Below are 5567 nucleotides of genomic sequence, written 5' to 3' on the forward strand. Positions count from 1 at the left end.
TCAGCGTTCTTTGAACCTTCCCCAGCATCGCCTAATCATAGACGTTGCAACAAGGTGGAACTCAACACTGCACATGCTTCAGAGACTGTGCGAACAGAGGCAGGCTGTTATGTTTTTGTGGGAGGATACACATACACGGGCAGGCAGTAGGATGGCAGACATGGAGTTGTCAGGTGTGCAGTGGTCGAAGATTCAAGACATGTGTCAAGTCCTTCAGTGTTTTGAGGAATGCACACGGCTGGTTAGTGCAGACAACGCCATAATAAGCATGAGCATCCCCCTAATGCGTCTGCTGATGCAAAGTTTGACGCACATAAAGGATCAGGCGTCTGCAGCTGAGGAAGAGGAAAGCCTTGATGACAGTCAGCCATTGTCTGGCCAGGGCAGTGTACAGGACGAGTTAGCAGGCGAAGAGGAGGAGGAGGATGAGGAGGATGATGGGGATGATTATATTTTTAATGAGGAAGCTTTTCCGGGGCCACTGGAAATTGGTGGCGCGGCAAGGCCGGGTTCTGGTTTTTGGAGGGACACAAGTGACGTGGATTTGCCTGAAACTGCCCCTCAACCAAGCACAACCGCAGATTTGAGAACTGGAACTTTGGCCCACATGGCGGATTATGCCTTACGTATCCTCAAAAGGGACACACGCATAACTAAAATGATGAACGATGACGATTACTGGTTGGCCTGCCTCCTTGATCCTCGCTATAAAGGCAAATTGCAAAATATAATGCCACATGAGAACTTGGAACTAATATTAGCAACCAAACAATCAACTCTTGTTGACCGTTTGCTTCTGGCATTCCCTGCACACAGCGCCCGTGATCGTTCTCACACGAGCTGCAGGGGCCAGCAGACCAGAGGAGTTAGAGGGGCAGAAATCAGAAGTGGCGTTGGCCAGAGGGGTTTTCTGACCAGGTTTTGGAGTGATTTTGCTATGACCGCAGACAGGACAGGTACTGCAGCATCAATTCAAAGTGACAGGAGACAACATTTGTCCAGTATGGTTACAAACTATTTTTCATCCCTTATCGATGTTCTCCCTCAACCGTCATTCCCATTTGATTACTGGGCATCAAAATTAGACACCTGGCCAGAATTGGCAGAATATGCATTGCAGGAGCTTGCTTGCCCGGCAGCTAGTGTCCTATCAGAAAGAGTATTCAGTGCTGCAGGTTCAATACTAACAGAAAAAAGGACTCGTCTGGCTACCCAAAATGTAGATGATCTAACCTTCATTAAAATGAACCACAACTGGATTTCGAAATCTTTTGCCCCACCTTGCCCGGCTGACACCTAGCTTTCCTATGAAAAGGTCTTGCCTGTGGACTATTCTGAATGCCTTTTCCAATCTCGTAATTTTCTGCACCTGATTGTCCAGCATACGACATGTTTACACCTCACTAAATGGCCAAACTCCCCACACGGGGCCGTGGTATCGACACTTGGCGACAGCACCCGTGAGAGTGCTGTTTGTCTGAAGAGGTGGGTGTGCCCGCTTTTGGTCGACGGCACTGCCACTGGGTCCCTCCTAGTACAATAAAGTGTCTCTGGCGGTGGTGGTGCGCACCCAACGTCAGACACACCGTTGTAATATGAGGGGCCCTGGGCCTGTACCGCCGGCCACAAGACAGTTCCCCCCCCCCCCAGCTCAAACAGTGCTCTACCACTTGCAAAATTATCTCACAGCTCCACCAATGTTTAGTCTATGCGCTGACATCCTTCAATGCCTGCCACTGACAATACCATTGTATTGACATTTTTGTTATTTTAGGCCTTCGAAGCCTGTCTGCGGTCACTCCTTCCACTATGCCTCCACTGACCACACCACTGCTGCCCGTGTACCCCTGGAACCAATTTAAAATTGCCTACAGCCAGCCCAATTTTTTATTTTGGGCCTTCGATGCCTGTCTGCGGTCCGTTCTTTCTACTACTACTACACTGACCAGGCCACTGCTGCCCGTGTACCCCTGGAACCAATTTAAAATTGCCTACAGCCATGTGTTATTATTTTAGGCCTTCGATGCCTGTCTGCGGTCACTCCTTCCACTAGGCCTCCACTGACCACACCACTGCTGCCCGTGTACCCCTAGAACCTATTTATAATTGCAAAGAGCATCCTTTTTTTAATAGTAGGCGTACAAAGTCTGTCTGCGGTTCGCTATTGAACTTGTCCTCCACTGCCCAGAGCACTGCAGCTTGTGTACCCCTGTAACTTTTTTCTGCTGCAGTGAGCCACATTTTTGGTTTGAGTCCTACTACCTGTGTCTGTCTGTGCCACTCAATTCAGCTGTGTTCCTTTGAAAAAAGCTGAGCGTCAATAGTCTTGTTTTCAGCCTCTAGGAATTTTAAAACTGCATTGGGTGTACAACTTTGGTAGGGCCTACTAACGGTGTCTGCCTCCCCAAGGTGTTCCCCAGTTTTCCTCTCCATTGCTTCAATCTTCATGCTCTCGTTTAGTAGTTGTTGGAAACTACGCTGCATTAGGCCTACAAATTGGGTATGGGGTGTAGAGAGATGGTGTGTTCCACTCCAAGGTGTTCTCCAGGTTGCCTTTCCTGAGCTTCGATCTTCTGGCTCTCGTTTAGTAGTTGTTGGAAACTACACTGCATTAGGCCTACAAATTGGGTATGGGGTGTAGAGAGATGGTGTGTTCCACTCCAAGGTGTTCTCCAGGTTGCCTTTCCTGAGCTTCGATCTTCTGGCTCTCGTTTAGTAGTTGTTGGAAACTACACTGCATTAGGCCTACAAATTGGGTATGGGGTGTAGAGAGATGCTGTGTTCCACTCCAAGGTGTTCTCCAGGTTGCCTTTCCTGAGCTTCGATCTTCATGCTCTCGTTTAGTAGTTGTTGGAAACTACGCTGCATTAGGCCTACAAATTGGGTATGGGGTGTAGAGAGATGGTGTGTTCCACTCCAAGGTGTTCTCCAGGTTGCCTTTCCTGAGCTTCGATCTTCTGGCTCTCGTTTAGTAGTTGTTGGAAACTACACTGCATTAGGCCTACAAATTGGGTATGTGGTGTAGAGAGATTGTGTGTTCCACTCCAAGGTGTTCTCCAGGTTGCCTTTCCTGAGCTTCGATCTTCTGGCTCTCGTTTAGTAGTTGTTGGAAACTACACTGCATTAGGCCTACAAATTGGGTATGTGGTGTAGAGAGATTGTGTGTTCCACTCCAAGGTGTTCTCCAGGTTGCCTTTCCTGAGCTTCGATCGTCTGGCTCTCGTTTAGTAGTTGTTGGAAACTACACTGCATTAGGCCTACAAATTGGGTATGGGGTGTAGAGAGATGGTGTGTTCCACTCCAAGGTGTTCCCCAGGTTTCGTCCACATTGCTTCGGTCTTCCGACTCTCGTTTAATAGTTGTAGAAAACTACACTGCATTAGGCCTACAAATTGGGTATGGGGTGTAGAGAGATGGTGTGTTCCACTCCAAGGTGTTCCCCAGGTTTCCTCTCCATTGCTTCGATCTTCATGCTCTCGTTTAGTAGTTGTTGGAAACTACACTGCATTAGGCCTACAAATTGGGTATGGGGTGTAGAGAGATGGTGTGTTCCACTCCAAGGTGTTCCCCAGGTTTCGTCCACATTGCTTCGGTCTTCCGACTCTCGTTTAATAGTTGTAGAAAACTACACTGCATTAGGCCTACAAATTGGGTATGGGGTGTAGAGAGATGGTGTGTTCCACTCCAAGGTGTTCTCCATGTTGCCTTTCCTGAGCTTCGATCTTCTGGCTCTCGTTTAGTAGTTGTTGGAAACTACACTGCATTAGGCCTACAAATTGGGTATGGGGTGTAGAGAGATGGTGTGTTCCACTCCAAGGTGTTCTCCAGGTTGCCTTTCCTGAGCTTCGATCTTCTGGCTCTCGTTTAGTAGTTGTTGGAAACTACACTGCATTAGGCCTACAAATTGGGTATGGGGTGTAGAGAGATGGTGTGTTACACTCCAAGGTGTTCTCCAGGTTGCCTTTCCTGAGCTTCTATCTTCAGGCTCTCATTAAATTGTGGTTAAATGGAACAACTGCATTTGGCGTACTAGTTGGTTTGGGGCCTACTATCGGTGTCTGCCACTCCTTGCTGTTCTCCTCCACTGAACAAAGCTGTGCCGCCTGTTTACTACGGTTGCCAATTTTGAACTGCATTTCGACTACTTACTGATTTGGGCCTACTCTCTGTGTCAGCCTCTCATTCCAGTTGTCCTCCACTGCAATGCCCCCTGGTTAGTCCTGTGTTACCAATTTTGAACTGCATTTAGCCAACTTTATTCTTTGGGCCTATATCTGTGTTTCCTCCTCATCCTGCCCATTGCCCAGCCAGTGATAGATGAGTCTGCTGGTACATTGACCCATAACGCAAAATTCCCCATGCACGCTACACAGCAAGATTGTGACCCTGCTGAAAGTCAGGTTCCTCTTCCCGCATACCATACCACCTTACACGGGGACAAAGTGGAAGGTGCAGATGAAAGTGCAGGTTCCTTCATCAGGTGGGGGGAGGAATACTAGTTGGCGACGTCACTGGCACAGGGCCTCTCATAGTACGCAAAAGTGTTGCTGCCGGTGGGAGGCGCCCCCGCCGTGCAAACACACCGCTGTACTTTGAGGGGCCCTGTGCCAGTGCCAATGCCAACGAGTGGGCCCCCCCTGCTTGCTCAGGATCACAGCACTTGCAAAGTTTAAATACTTACCTCTCCCTGCTCCACTGCCGTGACGTGGTCCAGATTTACTGGGCCCACTAATTACTTGAACCAGCCCTACCCCCCACAACTTTAGCCAAATGACCCCCAATTTCAAATGCCTTCCAATTATTATAAGGTAAATTACGATTGACAAGCTTCTTTAACAAGAATGGATGTTTTTGCCATTAAAATGGGCAGTGTAGGTGTTTTCCTGGCCTCCACTCACTGCCGACTATGCTCCCCCATTGACTTGCATTGGGTTTCGTGTTTCGGGCGATACCCGACTTTTCGCGATAATCGGCCGATTCCACTTCTAAGATAGTCGGGTTTCGCGAAACACGGCTCGACGCTAAAAAGGTCAAGGTCGCTCAACCCTAGTCAGCATATGTCACAAGCTGAAAGGAATGTAAAACCCCCAAATGGACTATTCTTTCCCAAATTGTGCCCCCTAACACCCTATTCCCATAATCCCCAATCCCCTCCCCTGTCACATCTATTTTCCTTGCTTGGGCAACACTAATTGTATTTTGGTCCTGCCAATAAAGCCTATTTGAGTTTGAGTCAATCAAGAGACCGTATCATAACCTGCATAAATCTAAAGGCAAGGAAAGCAGAAGCTATTTTGTGTGGAATTTTGATAGTAACAGCTCATATCTTAGCAGCAGTAATGGCGAGAAAAAGCTTAAAACACTGAATCGACATTACATATTGTATGTGACAGGATGGCCGTGAAAATCAGCTACCTTTTTTACCTATAGCTATATATGTAGAGGTTATTTGGAAATTACTGGTGCTGTGTTCACATAAAATGGCTCGAATGGCTAGTAGACTAGTAAAAGACCTCAGAGACCTCAGAGTTTAACACATGTTTAACTATTTTTCAGGGCAATAATAG

The sequence above is a fragment of the Ranitomeya imitator genome, chromosome 8, assembly GCF_032444005.1.
Source record: "Ranitomeya imitator isolate aRanImi1 chromosome 8, aRanImi1.pri, whole genome shotgun sequence".
NCBI classification, from domain to species: domain Eukaryota; kingdom Metazoa; phylum Chordata; class Amphibia; order Anura; family Dendrobatidae; genus Ranitomeya; species Ranitomeya imitator.